The sequence below is a fragment of the Equus caballus genome, chromosome 9, assembly GCF_041296265.1.
Source record: "Equus caballus isolate H_3958 breed thoroughbred chromosome 9, TB-T2T, whole genome shotgun sequence".
Classification (NCBI taxonomy): Eukaryota; Metazoa; Chordata; class Mammalia; order Perissodactyla; family Equidae; genus Equus; species Equus caballus.
In genome coordinates, this window is record NC_091692.1 from 28,926,686 (window position 1) to 28,941,290 (window position 14,605).

The window sequence follows — 14,605 nt, forward strand, 5'->3', positions numbered from 1 at the left end:
TAGAATACAGCAATGCAGGCCTCCTAGAAGGTGGGGGCCTTGGAGGGTGAGAAGTGTATCAAGTCACTTGTCATCATCATTACCTTCATTTTGGTCACCAGAACTCCTGGTTGAAGGTCTCAGAGTGTTTTGTGGGTTTTTTAAACAACTTTATTGAGGTATAAATTGAAATAAAAGGAACTGCATATATTTAATGTATACAATTTGATAAGTTTGGATATATGCAAACACCAGTGATACTATCACCACAATCGAGGGAACAGACAGATCCATCACCTCCCAGAGTCTCCTTGTGTCCCTTTTATTCCTGGTAAAAATACTTAACATGATATCTATGCTTTCAACAAGTACACCCTACCACAATGTTAACTATAGGCACTATGCTGTACAGTAGATTTCTAGAACTTATTCATTTAGCATAACAGAAACTTTTATAACCATTTAAACAATTGTCCATTTCCTCCACCTCCAGCCCCTGACAATCACTACTGTATTCTCTGCTTTTATGAGTTTGACTATTTTAGATATCTCATATAAGTGGAATCATACAGTATTTGTCATTCTGTGTCTGGCTTACTTCACTTAGCATAATGTCCTGCAGGTTCACCCATGTTCTTGCAAATGGCAGGATTTCCTTCTTTTTTAAGGTTGAATAGGTTTCCACTGTATGTACGTACCTCATTTTCTTTATCCATTCATTTGTCAATGAACATTTGGGATGTTGCCATATCTCAGCTACCGTGAATAATACTGCAATGAACACCGGAGTGTAGATATCTCTTTGAGGTCCTGGTTTCGATACTTTTGGATATATACCCAGAAGCAGGATTGCTGGATCGTATGGTAGTTCTACTTTTAATTTTTTGAGGAATCTCCAAACTGTTTTCCATCGCTGCTGCACTATTTTCCAGTCACACCAATGGTGTACCAGGGCTGTAATTTCTCCACAACCTCACCCACCAAACACTTAACTCTTTTTTTTTTAATAATAGTCATCCTACATGTGTGATGTGAGTCTCATTGTAGTTTTGATTTTCATTTCCCTGATAATTAATGGTTTTGAACATCTTTTCATATACCTACTAGCCATTTGTATATCTTCTTTGGAGAAATGTCTGTTCAAGTCCTTTGCCCATTTTTTAATCAGGTTGTTTGGAGTTTTTTTACTCTTGAGCTGTAGTCTCATATTAGTTTTAATGCTTACAGCAAAGGCACAATCTGTTTGGCTTTCTCCTCTATGTAGAAAATGTCTTTTTTTGAGGTGGAACACACAAGAAGCAAAATTCTTTTAAATGTGACCTTAGAATGAAAATTTCAGAGAGCAAGAAGTTCTATCTGGAATGACCTGTACCTTGTGAAACACCATTTCTTGTAAAGCTAAGCAGCAGGGGGCAGGATGGTGCAGTGGAAAAATCGGAGGCCAGCCAGCCAGAAACCTAGATCTGGTCCCACGCCTACTGGAAGTCTTTCTGCCTCTGCTGGGCGTCTGTCAACTCGTCCGCAAAGTGAGCAGCTGGGTTGGATAGACTTTTCTACACCTAGGATTTTCTCCCCCAGCTTTAACGAGATATAATTGACATCCATATTGTATTAGTTTAAGGAATACAACATAATGATTTGATATATGTATGTATTGTGAAATGATTACCACAATAAGCTTAGTTAACATCCATCAACTCATGTAGTTGCAGTTTTTTTTCCATGGTGAGAACTTTTAGGATCTACTCTCTTGGCAACTTTCAAATATATAGTCGCCATGCTGTGCTTTATCCCCAGGACATCTTATAACTGGAAGTTCGTACTTTTAACCAGTTTCACCCAATTCGCCCACTCTTCACCCTCCTACACCTAGCATTTTTTTTGATATTTCTGTGTAGCTGCTATATGCCAGACGCTGTGCTGTTCCAACACTGGTGCTTGAACAGAGCAGTAATGGGTCAGCAGAGTCCCTGGCCACTTGGAGTTTATGTTCCTAGAGGGATGGTAGGCAATTCACAAGTAATCTCACCAGTAACACTGTTGCAGACGGTGCCCAGTGCTACAAGTAAACAACCGCTGAGGTTCCTGTCCTCTCCTTTAGTGTCTTAACCCCTTCAAGGGCTTTGCACACCGTGGGCTGCTTTTTCCCTAGACATGCACATGGCTATTTCCTCCTCCTTACTGAGGTCACTCCTAAGGTCTTCCGAGGCTGGCCTGGCTGACCTCAGCTCACCCTACCCCAGTCACTGTAGAGCATGTCACCCTGTTCTTTCATTTGGAGCAATTAGCTCTGTCTAAAAGAATATTACTAATTACTTACAGGAATGTAATCTCCAAATGGCCAGTTTTTCTACTGATATGCAGGTAGGCAAATGATTTCATTTCTACCTCATCTAAAATGTCCCACAAACCATAGAATGAAGAAAATACTTCTGACCTATCTTCCAGAGATGTTCTGAAGAATATTTTAATGAGTGTTAGGTACTGAACATACTTTTATTTATGTATTTATTTATTCATCTATTTATCTATTTTACATCTCATTAAAGAAATTGCATATATGAACTAGGACTTTGTCTTTTTCAGTAAAGGAATTTAGACAATGCCCTTAATTTCTCTAAGCCCCAGTTTTAAAATGGGGCTAACAATCCCTCCCTGCAGAATTTTTTCTGATTCTTAAACAATACAATTGAAAGCTCCCAGCAGAGTATCAGTCATAAGGAGGGTATGTCTACAAGATGTTCACTGAATCAGAGTTACTTTAGTGACTATTTGAAAAAGGTTCCAGTAAAACGCTTCGATATGCTCTTATATAAAGCATAACTTCTTACTTTAAAGAATAGCAACATCACCAGATCATCAAGTCAGATTCTCACTGGCATGTCACAACAGAGAATGACGCAATGTGCAATGTAAACAGAAAGCACTCCAGTCTACTCTTCAACCCCATCAATTGAAGAGACCGCACAGTTACCAAGAACGTGTCGCTCCCTCCACCCTCCTCAGAGTTAAGTCACACAACAGCCCTGGCACAGCTCTAGGCAGTGGCAATATCACCGAGGAGCTGGCCGACTGAAGAATAACACAGGACAGAGGGGCGGAGCAAGAGGGAACTTGGTCTCGTGGGTAGGGACATTGGGTCCACAGAGAGCGAGCTTTTTCCTGAGATCAAATGCCCCTTTAGTAGCAGAGGCTGATCTCAGACTTGGCGTCTTGACTCTTTAATCGGCTGAGAGGCAGCTGCGATATACACATGGTCACAATAAAGTTCAAGGTCTAAGTAAACAATGTAGCAAAGGGAATTATTTTCATTTCAGCAAACTGTTGTTGAGGGCCTGTTTGGGTACAAACATCGTGAGGATTACAAAATCAATGAGCCCCCAAACAAATGTATAGCTGATTGAAGAAAATTTGTCGGCCTCATCCTCTCTTTGCATGGATACTACATGCCAGCCTGGCCTCAGCCTTCACTGGCGGGAAAGGTCTCGATGTAACATAGGATGCAAAATCATGATATTGAGAGGGAGATAGTCAGCAGAAATAAAGCGATGCCCAGACTGTTTTTTGTCCTGAGGATCAAATAAAAAAACACTCACAATCTTGTTACTTTAAGTACTTCATAATTTGTGCAAAAATTTGGGATATATTTATATAAAGGAGGGAAGAAGATCACATGTGAATACATGGAAGCGGGAGAAACCTTGGTGCCTGGAGACAATTAAGATCAGTATATCAATGTGGTTAATGGTGACGTTAGGCTGAACTGTATAAATTGCTATTTTTGTAAATTAAAAGTGGTTAATTACCAGTAATTTCATATCATTTAACCTAATATATATATTGAGGTCATGCAAGAGGCTGCTAGAAAGGTGGGCAGGGACCACCCCATGGTGGGAGTTTGGATTTATACTACAGCCTGTGAGAAATCTCTATAGAAGTTTAAACAGAGGAGTGACATGATATATATTTTATAATTACCATTCTGATAATGTGGTTGACCTTGAAGGCAATGAAACTGGATTTAAAGAAACCAGTTAACTGATTAAACTAATAGTTCCTTAACTCAACAGTATTTATTTGTTGTAGTATTTATTGCAGTATTTGTTGATTAGGGGGCAGAATAATGGTCCCCCAAAGATGTCCATGTCCTAATACCTGGGACTGTGTATATGTTATGTTACATAGCAAAAGGGACTTTGCAAATGTGAGTAAGTCAAGAATCTTGAGAGAGAAGATTATCCCAGGTCATCTAGGTGGGCCCAAGGTAATCACAAGGATTCTTACAAGAGAGAAGCAGGAAGGTCAGAGTCAGCCAGAGATCGGAAGATGCTATGCTCTGAAGATGGAGGAAGGGGCCACAATTCAAGGAATGCAGGCAGACCCTAGAAGCTAGAAAAGGCAAGGAACCAATTCTCCCCTAAAGCTTCCAGAAGGAATACAGTTCTGGGACACCCTGATTTTAGCCACTGAGACCATTTTGGACTACTGACCTCCAGAAGTGTAAGATAAGTTTGTGTTGTTCTGAGTCACTAAATTTGTGGTAATTTGTTACAGCAGCAATAGAAAATTAATACAGTTGCCTGGGTGGTGGTTAATTTTATGTGTCAACTTGACTGGGCCCAGAGTGCCCAGATATTTGGTTAAACATTATTCTGGGTTGTCTGTCAGGGTGTTTCTGGAAAAGCCTATCATTTGAATCAGTAGACTGAGTAAAGCAGATGGCCCTCTCCCATGTGAGTGGGCTTCAACCAGTCATTTGAAGGCCTGAATAGAACAAAAAGGCTGAGAAAGGTAGAATTCGCTCTTTCTGCCTGACTGTCTTCAACCCGGGACATTGGTCTTCTCCTTGGTCTCAGACTGGAACTATACCATTGGCTTTCCTGGGTCTCCAGCTTGCCAACTACAGATCTTAGGACTTCTCAGCCTGCATAATCATGTGAGCCAATGCCTTCTAGTAAATCTCTTCATTATTGGTTCTGTTTCTCTGCAAAACCCAGACTAATACACCTACCACATGTAAAGCATTTTGCCAAGCATTGGATCAGAAGTAACAAAGGCTTGAACTAAGGAGGGCGGTGGGAATGGAGACAGGGGACTAAACTGGGAGAGGCTGTGCAAGTATAATCAACAGAGCAGGTCTACTGAGTGGATGAGGAGACCCTAGGGACACCCCTCCGGCCTTCTACCTTGAACGTGCAGATGGATGGTGGGACCGCCAGCTCAATTTAAAAAGGCAAACAATTTACTAGTTTATTATGTAGATTTGACTAGTCAAAATAATTTACATAATTTGTAAAATTTTTAAAAACTTATCTAGCCTTTAACTACTTGCTTTGTCGACTGCTAAAGATAAATTTTGTCTGTAGGATTCTTCTCCTGCCTCAAGGGAAATACCCTAGAGCAAAATGCCCAGACACTAGACACATACGTGGCTTATTGCTCTGGAATAATCTCAAACCCTTATATAAAGAGTGTGAGTTTTCTCATTTTCCCTCCATTGTTCTGTCTTCTCATTTCACCTCTCCCCCTTCCTCCCGGGCTTATTCTCCTTCCTCTACTGACTTCCATCAGTCACCCGCAGAAAGGAAAACTTGATACTGGAGATGTATTAAGCACTGTAAACTAAAGGAAATGGTAAACTAAAGTGAATCTTTGAATCTTAGAGAACAGCTAGAAAAAATCTATCATGTTACAAGTGTTAGAAGTCGGGTCCAAAAATGTTAATTTGTTCACTTTTTCAAGGTCATAAAACGAACTAGTGGCACCATCCAAAACTGTGAAGGATCTGAGCTTTTCCTAAACAGGAAATAACAGAAAATGCGTTAGCCTGCCTCAGTTTCACGGATGCTGGTAGAAATCATGACATTCCTGGGTCGGAGACGAAGAATAGCTTATCACTCACAGCAATGGCAGTAGCCAGAGTATTAGCATTTTTGTGCCAGTTCCCTGGGCCCCAATCCACTGAGCGATGCCAAGAGCCAGATGATGGCTGCACATGCAGTGTATCGTATTATGGAAAAGAAACCCTGAGTTTAGGAAGCCCAAGTCTTTTATAGTGGACAGTAAACACACCTGCCTTTTACTCTGTAGGGAGACACAGCTCTGCCTTCCTAGGCTGTTCACTATACAAACATCCTTGAAAAGAGTCAGAACAAAAGGCAGTCAATGCCTCAATAGCAAGATGCACAGCAATGCAAGAGATTCATAGAGAATCATCTCCTGGTAGGCACAGGCAGGATTGAAAGCTGTTCTTGCCTTTCTCCAGCAGCATTCTTCTTCTGTGCTCTACTGCAATTCAGTTCTGGCGCTAAGCACCTGGAGTTAGCACAGACCCCACTAGTTAAGGGGAGCAGTCCCCAAGAAGACTGCCCTCACTTGATGCCAGCTGCACTTCAGGGGTTCCTAGGCCACCCGCACTTCTGACCAACTGGCAGTAAACCGAGGGGTTCCCAAGATCTGCTCAGGTTCAGTAATTTGCTAGAACAACTCACAGAAGTCAGGAAAGCTCTTTGTTACAACTGCAGTTTTATTATAAAAGGATACAAATCAGGAGGACCAGCCAAATGAAGAGACACACAGGACAATGTCTGGGAGGAAGCACAGAGCTTCCCTGCCTTCTCCCTGTGGGGTTAGAGTGCGTCAATTTCCCTGCACATCGATGGTCACCAAACAGAAAGCTCCACTTAGCTTTGTGTCCAGAATCTTTATTGGAGTTTCATTAGTAGGCATGATTGATGAAATTATTGGCCATGTGATTGAACTCAATCTCCAGCCCTTCTCCCCTCCCTGGGAGTCAGGCAGCTGAAAGTCTTAACCCTCTAATCACATGGTTGGTCTCTTTGGTGACCAGCACCCATATGGAAGCTATCTGGTCACCCACCATGAGTCACCTCATTAGTGTAACAAAGACGTCCCTGTAGATCAGAAACGCAGGACAAAGACCAGACAAATTCTTTATTACACCACAGTTCATTTCACAGGAACTGCTGCATTTGTACTAGCAGGGCACTCCGTTACCCGTGGAGACTTTGGTTGATTTTGAATGGCTCTTAGTAAAGGCATTCTGGAGACTTTTTAGAGGTCGTGCTTCATCTCTAAGTGTGCAGGCTTAAAATGGATCTTAACAAATACATTTGTTCCAAAGCTGACGACCACATCTAGGAAAATTGGTATATTTCATATTGCTACCTTCTTATCTCTCTAAAACTTTGTAAGCAACAAGAAAGGAAAGTTTGTTTAAAAAAAAAGTTTAAGAGACAGTGGTACCAAAGGCTCTCTTGGACAGAGTTTCAGTTTTGCAAGATGAAAACAGTTCTGGGGACTGGTGGTGGGGATGGTGGCATGACAATGTGAATGTACTTAATGCCACTGCACTGTACACTTAAAAATGGTTAACACAGTAAATTTTACGCCATGTATATTTTACCACTATACAAAAAAAGGGCTCCCTTGGGTCATTTTTGGACTAATTTAATCTGATCTCAAGGACAGAATCTTTTCCAGCTAGTTAAATCAATAGCTTCCCTTCTCCACTCCCTCAAATGGGGCCATGGACAGCTGCCAGTAATGGGAAGTGAGAGGAGTGAGGTCCTGGCATCTCTCCTCTGGCAGCTGCACAGGAGCCCTCAGACAGGAGGGGCTCCTCCCACCCACCATACCTTCTGAAGATGCTCTGCTGTCTTCAGGAAGAAGCCCAGGTTTCAGGAGTGGCTTAGAGGGTGAGCAAGCCTTTACAGCCAGAGGTTCCATGCAAACACTCACTGGGTACCTGTCCAGTAACAAAACATGATGAAATTTAGCTGATGTGTTGGCGTGATGAGAGCCTGAGGATTGGAATTTTTGGTGAAAACTTTAAAACCTGAATTGTCTCTCAAAGACATTTCCCTGCAGAATCGGAATGTGCTGTTGCCTTCTCTTTCCCTTCTCATGGCTTTAAGTTTTGTGTCTCCTTGTCTCTATTTGCTGTTTTATTACAGGGACTGAATTTCTCATCTTTATATAATAACCGCTTGTTATGTTACTGCCCAGATGTTTCCTATTTGTATTTCCTCATGTAGCATCTAAGAAGGTTCAGGGAAGAACCCTACATTTATCCCCTAAAAACTCTACATTTCATGTTCCACTCATTCATGGAGTGTTCAGACTGATGGACATTTGTTGAGGATCCATTGTGGGCCATTGACTGTGGTATATTAGACTCTGGGGATACAAACATGGTAGGGAAATGGGCTATAAAGAGTCCTTGCCCCTCCAAGAACACTTGACCTTTAAGATGAGTTTATTTTCCTGATAGAAAATGTCCCATCATTTGTTCTTTTGAACAAATTTTGGGAACTTAGAAAAATAGAGTAAAACTGAATAAAGCTTTATTTTTAGAATGGATAGTCTTCCTTCCTTCAGCACATCTCCAGGCCTCACCTGCCTGTGTGTACGATTAAGTTGCATTTCCCTCAACATTTCTAGCTCGTGAGGCCTCCTTGAGTTGCTACAGAACCTTAGTCCTTTGTCAAGTTTCTAAGTGCCCTTCTCCACAGTCCCCTGAGGCTTACTGAGGTGGAGGTGGGTCCAGGGTAAGGCCACGTAGGCTGAATCAATCCATCCATCTCCTCATGGAGATCCACCACACACGAGCTCCTCTCGACCGCAGGCTTGCTGGCACTCTGTGGGTATGGAGCTTCTCAAAGGCCTGTAGCCTTCCCTGTGGGAAGCCACCCAAAACCTGCGACGTCGGGAGGAGAATGGCTCTGCACCCAGTGTTGGATCGCACATTACCACTTCGGCACTCAAGGCAACACTGGCTCCTAGAAAGCAGTTTCTTCAGCTTCTGACTCTAATGCTTGGATTCCTGGCTGCCTTGTGACAGTTTATCAAGCCAGGCAATGACAATACCTCGCTAAGAAGTACTTGTGGTGTGACTCCGTGGTCAGACCACTCCAACTCTACAACGTTGGGCAAATCCACCTGCCTCTCTGTGCTTTAGTTCTCTTAATTATAAAAGGAGGGTACAAATAGTAATTATTTAATTGGGTTGCTGAAGATCAAGTAAGATAATTATATATAGTGCTTAGAATACTGCTCAGTGCATAGTGAGCACCTGATAGATGTTACCTGCTGCTTTTATCATCCTCACATTCGTCAGTTCCTCTCTTCCCTCTCCGTGCTCCAGGCACACATGCACAAAACTTCCTTGGCTTCAGCAGCCCCTCTCTCATATCACCTCAAACAACTAGATATCTAAAGTAACCGAGGTCCCGTTGGACTCAACACATCTGAGAGATCAGAAATAAAAGGTAGGCGCAGTCATTTTCAGAAAGTACCTCCTTAACCTGCTTATTTTAAGTTTACTGAAAGAACCACCAAACATGAATATGCTAATGATATTCTAAAAGTTAAGGGGCCACCCAGGGTAGTAAAGTTCACCTACTCCACTTCAGTGGCCCGGGGTTCGCAGGTTCAGACCTAGCACACCGTTCATCAAGCTACACTGTGGTGGCATTCCACGTGCAAAATAGAGGAAGAGTGGCATGAATGTTAGCTCAGGGCCAATCTTCCTCATCAAAAAAGAAAAAAGGAAGAAAAAAGTTAAACCCAAGCTGAGATGCCAACAGATAGTGAATGAATGAACATGTTCTGAGAAGTACAGCACAGTTTCAACATCCTTAAGAGCCACTTCACTCTCAAATATGACCAAATTTCACTCTAAGTATCTAGATTTAACAGTGGATAGCAGACAATTGAGCAGCAAGATTAACATATTTAAACCACTCCATTTCATTTCAAACTTTTACAAACATGGCTCTGACTCTAAGCCATAAACACAGTACCATCAAAAGTATCCATCCTTTCTCCCCACAATTTATAGCACTTCAGCTTTTCCACTTGATTTGGTGGCCCTATTTTGCTCCAAGATTTCCCAACCACATAACCTTTGAGTCATTCTTGACTCCTCTCTCTCCTTTCCTTCCTGAATTTAATAAACTACCAACAAATCTGCTGCTGCTTGTTCCAATATGATGCCCTACCCCAGCAACAATAGTGCAAACCTCTATTGTTGTAACCATCTTCCAGGGGGAATTCCAGCTGCAGGCATTCCCTGCAGCCCCAGTGGAAACCTGGGGAGGGCCTGCTAAGCCTCTCTCCTTCCTTTCCTGACTCACAAGGAGAATCGACTCTCAGGCGAAGAGAGAGGGAAACAACTGGGCAAGTGCTTCCTACCAGTTCAGAGCATCAGGAACCAGGGGCTTTCCCACAAGGCCGGGCCAGGCTCTAGGCAAAGGAAAGTTCGTGTTCCAAGGCACAGCCTGGGCTGGAGTTTGTCACCACCCCTTGAAACCCCTTTGAAGCTGGGCAAAAGTTCTGCCGACGCCAAGCTTGAGAGCTCCTCCGCTTACCCTGGGAGGGGCAGTTTCCTGCCTGCCTTTCATGGCCTCTCATATGAGAGAATAAAGTAACAATCATTTTGCGTGATTCTCACTTTAGACAAAATCTAAAAACCCAATAGAATTAAGCTTCATGTGAGAGCATGCTTCGGACAGGCCAAGACCTATTTAGTCCTGAAGGATAATTTTGAAGGATAATTGTACTACCTTAGAGAGCTATCGTCATAATATGCTTACTTAAAAAAATACTGTTTGGAGACTCTTTCCTTCAAAATCAGATTAAACATTCCTAGTTCCTTAAATAATTTTAGTCTCTTCCCCACCTTGACTGTCCTTCTGTGAACATTTCAGGTTGTTGATTTCCCTTAAAATACGGCACCCAAGAGGGAATGCAGGAGTCCAGAGTGAGCCTTAAAGTGAGCCTTTTGCCCCCACATTAGAGTGTTTCCACATATTGACCTAGGCTAAAATCCTTACTCCTTTTTCACATAAACTGCTCCAAAGTCCTGGTCTTCTTTTCTGGACTAAGGGAATTGGGTTTGAAGGCTTTTGTTTGTGTTTTTTCCCTAGGAGAATCAGAGAACTTTAGAACTGAAGAGTCCACAGAAATTGCTTGTACAGTGTTTTCAAGTTGTGGGTTACAACCCATCCATGGGCCATGAAATCAACTGAATAGCTCACCACCAGTTTTTTCTTTAAAAATGAAATAAAATAGAGTGTGAAATATTAGAGTACATTGCACGTCTGACAGGAATGGATTATCTTATGTAACTTTTGTTTCAGCTTTATATACATGTGTGCATGTGTGTGTACTAGATTATGACACTTGTGATAATTGAGTTGTGGTGAAAAAATTTAAAAGCCACTGGTCTAGTCCGACCAGGAACTAGCAGTGTGCTATAATGGATAAGCATTTGTTTGAAAATCGCTGGTTTCAAGTCTTGACTCTGGCATTTAGGAATTGCATGACCACAGGATGCTGTTAAGCATCACTGAAACTCTGCTCAGTTTCTCACCTATAAAATGGGGACAACAACAGTACTGTCCTCAAAGAGGGATTAAGGAGAAACACGGTAATACTTATTTCCATGAACTGAGCCCTTACTGTGTGCTGGGAAACATAACATGAACTTTACCTGCATTATACTTCTGACCTTCACCATGACAACACTTTATGTTAGATATCATTGTTATCATTCATCAGATGAAGAAATTGAGGCAGTTTGTCTAGGTGTACGTACTTACACATTACATTACACTGGCTCTGAGCACACTATGCCTCTATACAAATGTGATGATGCATTTGAAGTACTTAGCACAATTAGTACTAAACACTTATTACCCACACCAAGGAGCCTTTGAAATTGACTGCCACTCAAAGGGCAGCCCTCCATGAGATTAAGGGTTCATGCTGAAATGCAGGTTGACGTCCCACTTCCCTTAGCAGGAATGTTTTGCTTGTTTCCCTCTGATGAACAATGTGCTCACGTTGCTGAGGAGCTGCAACATTTTGCCAACTCGTGGTCCACACGCCACACTGTGAGTAGCACTGTGTTAAACGACATTGTTATAATCGTCACAGTTATCATGATTATTGTTAGCATTATCTGGGACACATATTCAGATCTCGTCTCTCACTGTCCAAAGCTCCTTTTACTGCTCCATCGACAGTACACTTGTGCATTTATTCCTGTGCACTTTTGTCTTGTAGATTTCAGCCCGTGGAAAGCTTTAGAGTCTTTACAATATCATCTCAATGCACCAATTACCCTCCCTGGCTTTGTGTCATCCACACACCTGCTAAGCATGTCTTTTCTCTCTTCATGAAAGACGCTGAGAACAATGTTAATCAGCTAGGGCCGAGGAAAGATCAGCTTTCAGTAAGACAATGACCAGAACAATACTCTCAATCCCCTCAAGGTCTGCACACATCCCCATTGCGGTGTTTCCTTTGCTTTCCCAAACACTCACAAACCCAGACCTCCGCTTTCTAAGAGGAAAATGGAGAGGAAGCAAATAAGCTGCTTTGAAGGCTCCATCTTGTGGTGCACAAGCATCAGTGCACTTCGGTGACTGAAATAAAACGCAGGAGGATTTACAAAGAAGGAGATCATAACAGCCTGCAGGAGCTTAGAGAGTATGTGCATCACCCATGTGATCTGCAGACTGAATCCTTTTTTCTCATAATGTCTCAAAGTAAAATCACACTGGCCCTATTCCTTTTGTTCACCACCGTGAATTAAATAAATGTAATACCACACCTATTCAATTAATGGTCCAGGAAAAAAAATATTTTTTAATGAGCTACAGAGGTAAAAAGAAAATTTTCTTAATACTTTCTTCCATCCATAGTTCTAAAATTGAAATGAAAATTATTTTTCTTCCACTCCTGATTTGGATATTATCTTTAAAGAATCCTGGATTTAATACGGCATCTGTAAAGAGGGGGACAATGCCACACTGGCCAAGCAGCTTCCTTGTAATCCTAAAGCACTATTGCCAGCATGACACCCTGCTCACTCTGGTCTGCTTCTCCCACACCTGTGTCCTACCGCCTCCAGATGTGAGGTGCTGCTGCCTTCCCCAAGCTACTCAGATCTCTGTTTCCTTCTAGGATGCAAGGTGGCTGGGGCCAAGGAGACATTTCAAACACACGATCAGGCAGAGGTCTTCAAAGTGAGTTTAAATGATCATGGCTTGATACTATGAGTTGGAGGGCAGGAGTCAGCCAAGTATGCACACGTAGGGCCTGTTGGGGATGTGGAAGGTAAGAGAGAGCTAAAAATTACAATAAGAAAAATGAGGAGCAATATACATCTGGGATACCAGTATCAGGAGTATGACTGTGTTTCCCAAACCAAACTCAGAATTCATGATCTGAAGGGGAAAATGTGAGGAAAAGTAGCATCATCATTTATTCAGTCAACACACATGCATCAGTGGTAAGTGTTTTTTGTTGTTTTTCTTTTTCAGTAATTTTATTGAGATCAAAATGGTTTATAACATTGTGTAATTTTGGGTGTACATTGTTATTTATCAACTTATGAATAGACTTCATCATGCTCACCACCAGTACTCTAATTTTTGTCCATCACTATACATATGTGCCCCTTTACCCCTTTCACCCACCCCTGAACCCCCTTCCCTTCTGGTAACCACTAATCTGTTCTCTATCCATGTATTTGTTATTTTCCACACATGAGTGAAATCATGTAGGATTTGTGTTTCTCTCTCTGGCTTATTTCACTTAACATCATACCCTCCAGTTCCATCCATGTTGTTGCAAATGGGATGATTTTGTCTTTTATGACTGAGCAGTATTCCATTGTATGTATATCACATCTTCTTTATCCATTCATCCATAGAAGCGTACTTGTATTGCTTCCACCTCTGGGTTATTGTGAGTAATGCTGCAATGAACATAGGGATACATAAATCTCTTTGGATCATTGACTTGAAGTTCTTTGAATAAATACCCAGTAGCGGGATAGCTGGATCATATAGTATTCCTATTTTTAATTTTTTAAGAAATCTCCATACTGTTTTCCATAGAGGCAGTACCAGTTTGCATTCCCACCAGCAGTGTATGAGGGTTCCCTTTTCTCCTCATCCTCTCCAACATTTGCTGTTTTTTGACTTGGTAATTAGAGTCATTCTGACTGGTGTAAGGTGAAATTTCATTGTAGTTTTGGTTTGCATTTCCCAAATAATTAGTGATGTTGAACATAGTTTCATGTGTCTGTTGGCCATCTGTATATATTCTTTGCAAACATGTCTGTTCATATCCTCTGCCCATTTTTGATTGGGTTGTTTGTTTTTCTATTGTTGAGTTATATGAGTTCTTTATATATTTTGGAGATCAGCCCGTTGTCAGATATAAGATTTGACAATATTTTCTTCCAGTTGGTGGGTTTTATTTTTGTTTTGTTCATGGTTTCCTTTGCTTTGCAGAAGCATTTCAGTCTGATGTAGTCCCATTTGTTAACTTTTTCTTTCATTTCCCTTGCCCAAGTAGACATGGTATTTGAAAAGATGCTGCTAAGACCAGTGTCAAATAGTGTACTGCCTATATTTTCTTCTAGGAGTTTTATGGTTTCAGGTCTTACATTCAAGTCTTCAATCCATTTTGAGTTAATTTTTGCGTATGGTGTAAGATAATGGTCTACTTTCATTCTTTTGGATGTGGCTGTCCACTTTTCCCAACACCATTTATTGAAGAGACTTTCCTTTCTCCATTGTACGTTCTT

At 41.6% G+C, this 14,605-nt stretch overlaps 1 protein-coding gene and 1 long non-coding RNA gene across 7 annotated transcripts in view; one reads left to right on the forward strand and one right to left on the reverse strand.

The window, feature by feature from the left end:
* LOC138915524 (uncharacterized) overlaps positions 1 to 11,089 on the forward strand; it is a 43,354-nt gene extending 32,265 nt beyond the window's left edge. Inside the window, exon 2 of the long non-coding RNA XR_011421585.1 lies at positions 10,929 to 11,089. This is a non-coding gene — a long non-coding RNA (uncharacterized lncRNA). The remainder of the gene's footprint in view (positions 1 to 10,928) is intronic.
* The window catches only part of RP1 (RP1 axonemal microtubule associated), a 439,962-nt gene that overhangs the window by 332,106 nt on the left and 93,251 nt on the right, over positions 1 to 14,605 (reverse strand). For 3 of the 6 annotated variants that reach the window (XM_070222217.1, XM_001498021.5, XM_023648599.2), the window contains exon 3: positions 7,638 to 7,747. The exons of the other annotated variants lie outside the window; for them this stretch is intronic. The gene's annotated coding sequence lies outside the window, so the exon portion shown is untranslated. The remainder of the gene's footprint in view (positions 1 to 7,637; positions 7,748 to 14,605) is intronic. 6 annotated transcript variants of the gene reach the window in all.